Consider the following 14,117-nt stretch of genomic DNA (forward strand, 5'->3'; position numbering starts at 1 on the left):
ATTTTCCTGGTAACTTTATTTAGAGACCACATGCTTATCCAAATAATGACACCCATTTTTCCTCGGCACATTATTTTGAGATTTATTAGTCTTTTAATGAATTCCATCAACTGCCAGGAAGGGCCACCTACTAAAATGAAGCACATGGAGAGTATCCTATAACATATGTTTCAGTTTGCTCTCTCCACTGTTGGCATTTGTATAATTTTGCTATCAATTTTAGATTAGTTTTAATACTACTTACGAAAATTTTCCTGAAAAATATTTACCTTTTCATCTTTCATCTTGTAAAATGATACGATTTTACCTTGTTAGTATGGAAATCCCAGTTTTATCTTTTGCAAGCCATCCTGAGTCCAGTTCTTCTTACCGGTATAATTTAATGGTTGATTTACAATTGTGAGATTCATCTAAGACAGGCCTCCTAAAGGAACAGAAAATATAGATTTGTATAAGAAATATTTAAAATTGCTTAATATTTCTTAACTTTCCTTTTTTTATTTTAAAGAGAGTAGTAAATGAGAAACAAACAAACAAAAAAATAGAACAGTAGCCATTTGAAAAGCAACTTTTGGAAGTCAGTAACATCAGATAAACTGATTGAGAAATTATGGAAAAGAGATCATTGAAACAAGCCATCAGCCATATTTCATGCAAATTTACAAGGAATTGCCATAAAATTTCATTTACTCAAGATAAGGTGCACAGTCCATGGTTCTTATAACCATTTCTACATCAAGATTCAGATGATATGTCATTTAAAGTGAACATTACAAACCAGTATTTCACAGCATTTAGCCAGAAAGACTTCTCAGCTTCTGATTTGTACAAATCCCTCAGCCTGAAAGCTCTCGTTGTTCTACCTTCACTCTAGTGGACAGCAGGGTCAGGGATATAGCTCAGAGGCACAAGTACCTGCCTGGCAAGTGCAAGGTCCTGAGTTCGATTCCTGGTAGAAAAAAATCTAGGGTAATCACTGTCGTGAAGGGATGGTGGGAGTGCGGTTATCTGTGTTGCCGGATGATCTTCATATACTAGTATCATCTTTACTCCTGTTTTCAATGATCATACATTTTGATGAATTGTCTAGTAGAATGTAAACTAATTGAACTTTTGTTCCTTTGTGTGATTTTAATGTTTAAAAACTGTAGAGATATCTGTAATCATAGTAACTTTGCCAGAAGAAAAGCATATTGAAAACTATGTGATTTGATTTAGGAGCACCATCATCTCAAGCTATATACTGGGAAAACTAAAAACAGCAAAGAATTTACTTTCTCTCCGTTATTCTAAATACCTCTTTAAGAAAATTATCCACCAAATATATCACTTCATGGTAGCATTATACAATACAAGGACCTCCCCTAGGTATTTGGAAAGAGCTCTGTTGCTTTAGGAAATATAAAGGACGTAAGTATTTATCTGAAAACATTTATCATATGTCTATAGTTGTATCCTTTATTATACCTGTGTGTGCCCCTTTATTTATGAAGTTAGTATTCCTTACTAGTAAAAAGGAACTGATCTTTAAAGTAATGCTGTGGTATACTAATAAGAATAATCATTGTTAATATTTCTGGAACACTTACTTTTTTTTAATGTATCATGGTGATTATTTGTATTTACATGAATGAAAATTACCACCACTTTCTTATGCTCTCCTTTATGATGACATTTTGAACAAAGCCAAGCTAAAGCATGCAGTTGTCAACCATGGAAAAAATACATATAATTCAATGAGAATTCTTCCTTGTAGATTCCTCAACCAGGAAGCAAGATCATTAGCACTGGCATTAAATTTTGGCCACTAAGTAGTCCATAACTCATTAAACTATTCAAACTTCAATATGAAATTCATGAACACTTTATAAAATTTTGACACATTAACATCTTAGTATCTTAGTATGCTTTATGAAATTCTGAGAGTTTTAATATCGATGAAACAAACTATAACATATCTATTGTTTATGCCAATCTAGCTGTATAACAAGTGATTTGAAAATCAATGACAAATAATCAACCTCATATTCAAATCAGAAATCTGCTTAAGTCCATACAGTTCTGTGAGTTTCCCTTTTCACTTTATTTGCACACCAACACTTTATTAAATTTTATGGGCTTATTTGTCTGAGAAGTCTAGTTCAGTACTTGCAATGATTTTTAGGATAATGCTCTTTTAGTAACTCTCACATTTTCCACACTCCAACCAAAAAATTCAATCACAGAACAGTGGATTGTTGATTGCTACTACAGAATAACACCAACTAAGGCAAGAATATATTTATTTACAAGCAAGGGTTTAAGCCAAATAGGCAGCGATTCTCTGGGTATCACATTAAGTTCTGCATTTACATACATTTCAGATAAAATTAAGTATACTGTTTCAGATTTTTTTTTCATTTTTTTTTTTTGAAATAAGCATTCTAAAACTGAAAATGAACAAGCTATCTGAGTTCTGGGAAATCGTACCTGTGCAATTTATTCTTAAATATAAACTGCCAGTATTAGAAGCTCAAATGTCAGCCCCTTCACTACCTCTACTATCTTTAAATCTGAACCAAATCATCTCTTCTGATAAATGAAGAGAGAAACCCAGGACTAAAAGCAGTATTATGCAAAGAGCTAATATGTTAGAGTGTACCCTATAATCTCTCTTCTTTTATTTGGCTACAATGTAGATTTCTGAAGAGTTCTTGCTTTAGAACTGGCTTTAATCTTCCTTTCTAATTATTCATCACTTTTGAGTAATTAGCTATAATTATTTCTCTTAAGTTTTAAATTTCATTTCTCTATTTATTTCCTTAAGGTAGGGGTACAAGTAAGTACTGAACTAGCCAGATATAAATAATAGTGACAGGTGACCCACAAAATGTTTTCCCAATTTGAAAATTGTTAGTGGTATCTGAATTAGCCTGATTATATGAAAATCCTACTGGTCTGTATGACAAAAAAGAAATAATCCATCCAGTTCTAAAGAATAATGCTAACAGGCAGAAAAGCATTGGATGGGTTTAAATTTCATCCATACATGTAAGTTATATAAATAATGAAGTAACGAAATAAATTAGGCAGGAAGATGTCATACAAAATTTAAGCTCAAAGTTACTTTGCCATTGGGTTAATATGATTTTAGATCTAGTACTTGCTTCAAGATTTTACTACAGAAAGAAAAATAGCAGATACCTTATTCCCAATCAAACTTTTCTTATAAAACAGATTTCCTTAGTAGGCATCCTGGATTTTAAAACCTGTATTGCAGTTTTACCCATGTTGGGCTTCCTCTTATCTTTTACTTTTTTTCGTTTGTTTGTTTGTTTGTTTGTTTTTGTTTTTTTTCCCGGTACCGGGAATCAAACTCACGACCTTGCACTTGCCAGGCAGGTGCTGTGCCGCTGAGTTAAATCCCTAGCCCCCCCTTACCTTCTACTTTAAAATTTTTCCAGTGAAGGTCTTAGTTGGAAGGAGTATAATAGCATCCTTGAGATTTACGTAGTGATTTGTTTATATAACTATGATATTTTAGAAGTACACTAGTTCAATAAATCAGACAAATTTTCTAAAAGACCTCCCTGTACTGTTCTATGTGTGATAGAGGTGAAAGATAAGTATTTAGTTTAACAATGATTCTATTTTTGTTCATTATGCATAGCACTTTTCCTTTCTGTAAAATTCATTCAGTTGTTTATATTTACTGATCCCCTTTTATCAGATTCAATCCTAAGCTCCAAAACATTACATTAAAGTATTTTCACTGTAAAAACCTGTGTTCATTAAAACATAGTTTTCATTAAGTTTATTGGTACAATTTAGATACATAATGATCATATTCATTGTAGGAAATTTGTACTTGTAGGTGATATATCTTTTTTTTTTCCAGTACAGGGAATCGAACTCACGACCTTGTGCTAGTCAGGCAGGCGCTGTGCAGCTGAGCTAAACCCCAGCCCTCCTCCCCCTCCGTGATATATCTTGATTCCTTTGTTTTTCTTAATTCCCTCCCCTCACCTCTCTTTAACCTCTCTTCCTGTATTTGTTTATAAAACTTTCTTTCCTGTGTATCCTATTTTACCTTTTTTTCTTTTCCCTTCCTTCCTTTCTCCCTCCCTGCTCCCTAGTTCAGATACTGTGAAATGGAAAGAAATTGTTCACAAGGAAAGAGAAACAAGAGAGAGAAGACACAATATTAAATAGTTAACTTTTTAAAAGTATTAGCCTAAAATATTCTAAACAACCTGTACAAGTTCATCATTTATAAAATATTACATTATCTATTCGATGGACAATGGTTTCTATTTGTCAAAATCAGAAAGAATTAGTTTAGGACCATTTTCCTTCTCAAATTTCATGTAACCACCATAATATGATTCAGAACGTAATAATTAACAATTGGAATACTTTTCCTAAGACTACTCCAACTTTATTTTTGTTGTAATGGTAGCCTAGTGACTCAGGAAATCTCTATAAGCAAAATAAAGGGTGGTACCAAAAAATTCATTTTATGGGCCAAAGACCTTAATAAACACTTCACCAAAGAAAATATACAGATAATATGTAGGCCTATGAAAAGTGCTCTCTCTATATATAATCAAGGAAATACAATAATGTCAGATTTCACCTCAGACCCATTAGAATGTTCCAAGTCCAAACCACTAACAGTACAAAATGCTGGCAAAAATGTGGAGCAATAGAAACTTTATTTCATTGCTGGGGTTGTGGTACAAAATTATACAGGACCTTGGAAGGTTAGCAGCTCCTTATAAAACTACTCATATGTTTATGATGTGATTCAACAGTGTTGTTCTTTTGTATTTACCCAATGAAGTTGAATACTGATGCACACACACACACACACACACACATGCCTGTACATAGGTTTTTACAGAAGTTGTTCTCAAAGTATCAAAAGTTAAATGCAACCAAGATGTCCTTTAGTAGTTAAGTGGATAAATATACTAGTATATAACCAGAAAATTGAATATTATGTAACTTTAAGAGAAAATGAGTTATCTAGGCATGAAAAGATAAGAAAGAACCATAAATTAATATTAATAATTGAAAGAAGCCAGTATTAAAAAACTGTAATGGTATGATTCCAACTATGTGACATTCTTTTCAGGTAAAACTATGGAGACAGTAAAAAGACCAATGGTTGTCAGGGGATACAGGGAACAAGAATAGCAGAGAGGATTTTTAGAGCAATGAAAATACTCTGTATATATTTACTTCATATTTATTCTTTTGGGTAAATACCAAGGAAGGCAATTGCTGAATTGTACAGTAAGAGTATGTTGAGTTTTGTACTCTGTAGAGGTGAACACATGCCATTATATATTTGTCCAAACTAAAATAGACAACAGCAAGAGTGAACCCTGATGTAAATGATATATTTTGGTTTATAACATGTTAATGTCACTCCTTCAGGTCTGTAGTAACTGGGTGGTGTCAGAGAGGATGGTCCACCCTGAGTGGCACAAACTCTACCTATGCCAGTGCTCCAGATATACCACATTGATGTAGGATGTCTAAAATGGAATGGAAGAAGCCATGCATGTGTGTAAGCAGAAGATACATGAGAACACATATCTTCCTCTTAATTTTGCTCTGAATCCAAAACATCTCTTAAAATTCTTTGTAAAAAGGAAGGGAAGAAGAAAGGAAGGGAGGCAGGGAGAAAGGAAGGAAGGAAGGAAAGAAGGAAGGAAGGAAGGAAGGAAGGAAGGAAGGAAGGAAGGAAGGAAGGAACAGAGGGAGGGGGGAAGGGAAAGAAAGAAAGAAAGAAAAAGAAAGAAAGAAAGAAAGAAAGAAAGAAAGAAAGAAAGAAAGAAAGAAAGAAAAATAGATAGATAGGGGGCCCATTTTATACAAGAGGAAGTAGCAGTCACTTAACCCAGACTTGGGTTCAAATAGGAAGGTCAGGACAGAAAACTGAGTCAGTACCTGTTGTTAAAGCTCTAAAATGTTAATGATTTCTTTTCTAGCATGTTTTTCAGATCATTGATTGATCCCAAGGTCATGTAATAACTTTTACAATTTCTGTTTAGCTCTGTGCCAGTTGCAATTGCTATTTGTCATCAGTGTTGGGAAGGGACCAGAAGGTTGGAGAGGCAGCATGTGGATGTTTCAAATGATCTACAAAAGTACTAGTGACATAACATGGTGTGTGTGTGTGTGTGTGTGTGTGTGTGTGTGTGTGTGAGTGTCCTCAGCCTAACAAGAAGCTAAAGAATTTAAATCATATTAAAGGATTATAAGAATAAATTTATAGCTACTTTGTTTTTAATTATGTGAATTGTTTTAGTCATTATCATTTACAAAACTTTCTACCTTTCTCTTTCTCTCTTTGTTTTTCACCAGGTAAAATAACAAAGAATTTCAATGTCAGTGTTAATGTAACTACTCTTAGATTAGGCAAATTTTTTTTCATCTGATAGCCCTGATAGCCATACTCCTTTGGAAATGACTAGAAATTTTTCAGTATGTTCAAATGGCCTAAGAATGGCCTACAAGTGTTGAAAACAATGCTCACTTTCCCTAATCATCAGGGAAATGTAAATGTAAACTATCATGAGACATTCCATCACACCTGTTAGGATGACTATTATTTAAAAACTAATGACAGTAAATCCTAATATCCTTTGTACACTCCTGTTGGGAATGCAAAATAGTCCAGCTGCTACAGAAAACAGTGCAGAGAATTCTCAAAAAATTAAAAACAGAATTACCATATAATTCAGAAGTCTTACCTATGGAAATTTAATCCAAAGAATGGGAATTAGGATCTTAAAGAGATACTAGTACTCTCATGTTCTTTGCAATATTATTCATAATAGCTAAGATGTAAAAACAAACTACATGCCCATCTAGAGATGAATGGATAAAGACAATGTAGAATGTACTTTCAATGACAGAGTAGTCATAGAAACGAAGTAAGTTGTGCAATATGCAAGAGCATGGAAGAACCTACAAGACATTATGCTAAGAGAAAGAAACCAGTTATAGGAAGAGAAGTGCTACATGATTTCACTTGGGTTAATTGTCTAAAATAGTCATATTCAGAAAAACCAGAGTGAAATGATGACACTAGTGGCTGGGGATGGCAGGAGGAAATGAGAAAGTGTATAATGGGCATAAAGTCTCTATTAAACAGGCCGCAAATGTTGTAGATATACAGGACAATACCTATAGTCAATAATACGTGTACTCTTATACTTTTAATGTTTTATATTGAGTGTTCTTACTAAATTAAATAAAATCAAAAAATTTTTAAAATGAGTTACAGACCATAATCTGAACTGAGAATTATCAACCAGAACTTTATTACCCACAGATAGTACCAGGGTGGGAGATTCGCACTTTCAGCATGTGGAAAGTGAAGTTATTACTCCAAACATGACTGTCTTCCTTAGGTTTGTTGATAGTCATTCTGTCAGAAATCAGCTATGCAGTTTTGGAATATGGTTCAAAAATAAGTGATATCTGTGCTAAAAATGGCAATGATGCTTTTGGAGGGCATAGAGAAAAGGGTTGAAAGCGACATTGGTTGGCATAGTCCTGAGGTCCTCTCTGCGATCATCAGTGTTACTTTTTATGGTTGTCTCTAATCCAGTAAATGCATTTTTTTATTTTAAGGAGAATTGAAAAGAAAAGAACAATAGCAAAATGCCAAAATGCAGACAAAAACAAAACAAAACAAAACAAAACAAAACAAGAAACATACAAATGATACAGGAATGATGCAGGGTTTCAGAACAAAATGTTAAGGATTAGACAACAATATGCAACATAACAGCCATTGTTGAATTCCTATCATTGTTTGGTGAAACTCTGTATCATTTATAATTTTTTGTTTTTATTTTTAATTGTCTTTAATGGTTTGATTAATCTTGCATTCTTACATCAGGTAATATGACCAATAAATGCATTTTAAAAGAGGTCTTTTCAACCCATAGAATAGCAAAACATTTTAGCTAACCGTCACTCAGACTAAGGACTTTTATCTAGAATACATAAAGAATGGAAAAAATCAGACCCCCCCAAATTCAAAGATGGGCATCTGAGATGAATATTCACTTCTCAGATAAATATAAATGACAAATAAATACCTGAAAAAATGTTCAATATTATTGGTCATTCAAAGGATGCAAATTAAAACAACACTGAGATTCCATCTCACCGCAGTAAGAATGGCTACTATCAAGAAATAAAATAACAACAAATGCTGGAGGGGCTGTGGGAGAAAACTTCTTCACTGTTGGTGGCAATGTAGACTGGTGCAACTACATTAGAAATCAGTCTGGCAATTCCTCAAAAGTTAGGATTAGAGGTCCCATTTAACCCAGTTGTTCCCCTATGGATAGTTTCCCAGAAGAATTAAAAACATCATACCACAGCAATATATGTGAACCCATGTTTATAGCAGCACAATTTGTCATAGCAAAATCTTGGAAACAACCCAAATGTCTATCAACTGAGAAATGGATAAAAAAGATCTGGTATTTTTAGACAATGGAGTATTACTCAGCTAGAAAGAAAGATAAATTGGAGGCTTTTATAGGAAAATAGATGCAACCAGAGACCAAACTCATAAGTACAATAAATCAGACCTGCATGTATAAACACCATATTGTCTCCATAGTGTAAGAACCTGAAAGTGTAAATAAAATCTGAAAGGTACAATAGATACTGTGAAAGGGAAAGAAACTGTTCGATAGGAAAGAACAATTGCAATGAGGGAAAGGAGAAAAGAAAGAAGAAAAGGAAAAAGCATGTATATATACACAAGATAACTAAGATAATTGTATTACTAATTTCTATTGGTTTATTGAAAGGAACCGTTAATGTTTAATTGTTTGATCAATCTTACATATCTATATCTGATAATCTGAGCAACTACTCTGAAGATAATAATAAGTAATGCAACAACCATTGCTGATTTCCTATCATCTTGTTTTGAAATTCTGTGTTATTTTTATAGTTTTCATGTTGTTTTGTTTCTGTCTTTGCTTTTATTATGTTGTTTTTGTTCTTTTCTCTTTAAAATAAAACAGAGATCTTTTAAATTACTTTGAACTAAGGCTTCCAACTCTCAGGCCATTGTGTAGATTTCCCTTGACCTCTTGACAACACCTATTCTAAATACTTTCAGTCTCTCTTCTGTCCTATATTTTTAGATAAAGCAGTAACTTTACTGAAAAGCAGTGGGAAAACTGACTAACTTGGTTCTATTATCAGATTTTTTGCTTGCAGACATGGTTGTTGTTATCTTAGAGAGAAAAGCTCAATAATTATGCAGAATTAATGATTGCTCTTTCTCCCTTTAGAAGAAATATAGAGTGTGTCCTGGACAGTCTGCTATGTAGTACTATGTGGATGGAAGATAGGAATCTAGCCAAACAAGAATATAACTTTCATTTATGTGCATAAGACTTTCACTTGCTTCACTAGTAAAATTCATTCAGTTCAACAAATACTTATTGAATCCCCACTATGTGACAGATACTGTTCTATGCATTTGTGTGTGTGTGTGCGTGAGTGGAAAGAGACAAACCATTTGCCCTCAGGTAGGGTTATTGAAGTTGTTGAGATATGTAACACATTTGGTACAGTGCCTAAAACATAAAAATGACATAATATGCAATTTAATAGGAAATAGGCAAAATGGCAACACTCCAGATAGGTTTTAATTTAATCATCATCTGTAATTGCTGTAGTGAATATTGTAAAAATTGAGGATTTAGATTGATACTTTCTAAGTCAAAGCATGCCAAGTATATCCTCAGAGTGAGTCATAAAATGACATTTATCTAACTGTTGATATTCTGACTTTCACAGCAATTTTCTACTATGCGTATTAGGTTAATCTTATCATAATGTCCAAATTTTAAATATTAAATCTGTTACAACTGTTTTTTTCCAGTTTTGGATAATGCTGAGATCTCATCCAAAGGGTATGTTCTTTTTCCTGGAAAAAGACACACACTTGCTGAAAAACATTCTGTAAAATATTTTAACATGCCTGAATAAAGGGAAATTTAGCAATGTAATTTTCCATTATTAAAATGGCTTTAATCTTTTAAGTAATTATTTATTGCTGTAAACAAGACTAAGATAATCATGCATTGAATTTCCTTTTGATATTTACAAACTGAATATATGTGCCAATTTGTAATATTGTACAGAGTTCCCTTCATAAGACAAATTTACCTTATATTAAAATCTCCGATAGTGTAATAAAAATATCATTCTTTATTATGTAAGTAAGCCCTTAAAAGAATTAGAAATAACAGAAAGGGAATCATGGAAAAGCCATGAAAGTAGTAGCATTACCAAAGAGAAAAGAAGAAAGTTCAATAGAATTTAAACATTTTTTTTCTAAAGATTGATACATTCCAATTGTAATGCAGTTCAAGGACACGTGATATGACAAGAAAATACATCAAAAGAGAAAAAAAATTCACTATACTCTTAAACACTAATTACTGGGATTTTTGAACCCTATAAAATTAGAACCAACACTATTTAGTGCTAGTACAATTTCCTTTAAAAAAAAGTCCATTTTTTAGTAATAGGTAGTATGCAACTTAAAAGAGAAAAGTGTAAAAAGTTAAGAACTTCTATTCCTATGTGATGCTTCCTTTTATTTCCAAATAATACTTTTCTCAAAGAGGTTTTTCATCCTGGTTTACATGAGTTTAGATCTATTTTTAAATACTATAAACAATCTCAGAAGATTTTGAGATTCATGTTAAGGGCAGCATCTTGAATTTTAGTGCCTAGGATTTTACACCTAACTGACGCCAGATGCTTTTATTTGTCAGAATCATTGCAAATCTGTAGATATTTCCTAAATGATTCATGAACCCCATGATGATTCAAAATACATAAAAGTTATACATGCTTAAGAAAAGCATCTTGTATTTCTCTATACATCCAAATCTGTTTTTTTCAGACAATCTGTGGTGAATTGGAATGTATCACTAACCTTTTTCCACACATGGGGAAAAAGAGGAAGGTACTATTTGTCTTTTTACTTTTTCTGAGAATCACTTTAACAATCTAACATGGAGTTAAACTCTGAGATTCCTGTGAGAAAATACAAGCTATGTTTAATGAAAGTTTCTTCAAGATAATTTGGGTGGGCTAGACATGGTGGTATATGCCTGTAATCCCAGCACTTGGGCGGCTGAGGCATTGCTGAGAGTTCAAAGCCAGCCTGGGCTACATAGTGAGTTCAGGACCTGCTTGAACTATGTAGCAAAACCCTGTCTTAAACAAAAACAACAACAGAAACAAACAAAACAAAACAAACAAAAAAGACAATTTGGATGACCTAAAAATAGTGTCATTTTGGAAAGAGATGGTACTACATGTAACACTAATGTGCTCTGTCGAGCATCTTTGCCATACAACAACAAAGTTGTTATTATGGTACTGTGTAACTTTGGATATATGGTACATTTTGTATGTGCAAAATACTCATTATTTCATCTACATGAGTTGAAGTTTCTTGGTGTGGAGGATTGACAGCTGGTGGTCAACTTGTAACAAGCATCTGAACTGAACCAGTGTGGTGCTGGGTGTGGGGGGTCTGTCCACCTGAGGATTGTTGCTGGCAGCATAAGCGGCAGAACTGGAGAAGAAGGGAGGCGTTGGGAGCTGACAGAAGCTGTTTGGGAAGCTGTTAGGGAGCTGCTGGTTCTCTTGGGCTATTCTGCTGGAGGACCTTGTCATGCTGGCTTTCCTGATGGACTTGACTGTTCCCATCAGATGAGGAGCTCAGGACCTTTTCACTGAGAATGGCTACGGTTCACTTTGAGGAAATTCTAGTCCTCTGAGTACCACTTCCTGGCTCTGGAGGTGAAGATGGTGCACTGCTCAGTCTCCTGGAGAAACTGTCATGCTGGCTTTCCTGATGGGAGTCCAGCTGTTCACATCATCAGAGGAGCTCTGGACCTCACTGTCACTGAGGATGGCTGTGGTACCTTTTGGGGGAGCTCTGGTTTTTACTTTGAGCATTGCTTCCTGGCTCCAGTGCAGATCCCTCTTTCTGCTAGCACAAATCCTTCATCCTGCTGGCACAGACTTTCTAGCTTCCACCACTAACCTTTGGGTCTTCCTAGTGCAGATCCATTAAATAGGCCCGCATGAGACATTGTCGTGGGCTCTAGGCCTCCAGTAGGATTCACGGGAACCATTGTTATGGGTTCTAAGTCTTCAGCTGGACTGATGCAGGACATTGCCATGAGATCCAGGCCCTCATCTGGATTCTTTGGTCTTTAGTGTGTGGACAGATTTCCTACATTTTTTTTGTATATGACTCTTTGGGTGATTATTATAAAATAATTTTATAAACTATGTGTCTAGTATTTCATTGTTCCCCTTGCAAAACTCCAAACTAGGACACTTGGTATTCTAAAATGTTAATATGTAGCTTTCTATCACTAGTGCTTTTATCAATGAGATCACAATAGCCAACATTTATTAAACTTCATTTCACTTAGATTACAAACAATTGCTAATAAGCTGCAGTCTGCCACTTGGATCCTATGCAAATCTCACAAAAAAATCTATGAAAAAAGAACTATCCTTATATCTATTTTAAAGACATAAACAATGAAATTCTTAAAATCTAGGTGATACATAAGTAGTCAAATAGTACAGAAGAGGCAAAATTGGCATTTAAATCCAGTGCTGTTTACTCTGAAGCTATACGTACCTCAGTGAGAGATGCGATGGAGAGATACTTCTCAATCTTTGGAAAAGCCTTCCTAGTCAGACAATCCCATCACACTACTTCACTTCTTTGCATAGCACTTATCAAAGTTGGCATTTAATTAACTTATTTGTTTGTTCATTGCTTTCTCCTATTTTACTAGAATGTAAAATCAAGTGCTACTTTCTGAAAAGTTGATATTTGGGTAGAGATTTATATGATAAGAAAGAGTCCAGGAAATATCAGGGGAAAAAGATTCTAGCCAAAGTAAGAAAAGCTAATTTGAAAACCCTATTTGACATGTTAGATGGGGTGCTGGGGTATAGCTGGGTACACTAGTGTGGAAGGATCTTGTGCAGGTAGACACAGGACAGATCAAATGGAGCTTGGTGAATTAGAATTAAGGAGCTGTAATATGTGCTGAGAATGATGGAAGCCCTGAGGGACTTTTCAGCTGGAGAGACATAACCTGTTCTAAAAGTTCTGACTTTATCTCCTGTGCCCAGAACAAATTGAGGATAGTGGATCAGGAGTAGAAGCAAAAAGACAGGAAGGCACTGAAATACTTGTAGAGTGATATCTCTGAGTTGTCCTAGGAAGTAAGTAGGGACACCAGAGAGAAGTGGTTGGCTTCAGGGTGCTTTGGAAGTACAATCACTTAGATATACTGATAGATTGGGTATGAGAGATGAGGTAAAGAGAATCCATTCCTTTGCACCCTGCATAACCACTCTTTATTAGATTTTTTATACTGGAGTAAATATTATATTCCATAAAGTATACAGATATTAAACACCCAGGCTTTTGACATTTTGTCTACATATGTGCCTCTGAAACTAACACCCAGATCAAGACAGACATATCTTCCCCAATCCAGAATAGATCCTGGAGCTTCCTCTAGTTAATACTACCAGCATATGTTCACTTTTCATATTTTTCCCTAATCTTTTTACTACGATGTCTTTGCACACTCTATCCAGATTCATTGTTCATCTTTCCATACAATAGCTTTGTTCACTGTGTCCAGTTTGGTATCTTTAGTCATGCCCTTTGGCAACAAGATCTCTAAGCGTATTAACATATAATTCAAACCCTCCCATTGATATATCCCAATCCATTTTTCTCCCTTCTTCTTTTGTCACAGATATTTTTACTCACCCCTTTGTCTTGCCAATTTCCTTCTTCTGTAATTTTATACATTTCTAATCTTTTTTCTATCTATTTTTAGAGTTGCATTGGTCTTCCCTGATCATCCATGACCACCAGATCCTCCACCTTTGGTCAGCATGGAGCATCTCTGTTGCTTTGTAGTCTGCTCCTGGTTTCTTTCACTTTTCTTTCTTAACGAGAGTTGCATTTATATTTCTTCAATGTCTATGCTTTCTAGGTTGTAGAATCATATACT

The sequence above is a fragment of the Chinchilla lanigera genome, unplaced genomic scaffold (assembly GCF_000276665.1).
Source record: "Chinchilla lanigera isolate Chin_1 unplaced genomic scaffold, ChiLan1.0 scaffold00008, whole genome shotgun sequence".
Lineage (NCBI taxonomy): Eukaryota > Metazoa > Chordata > Mammalia > Rodentia > Chinchillidae > Chinchilla > Chinchilla lanigera.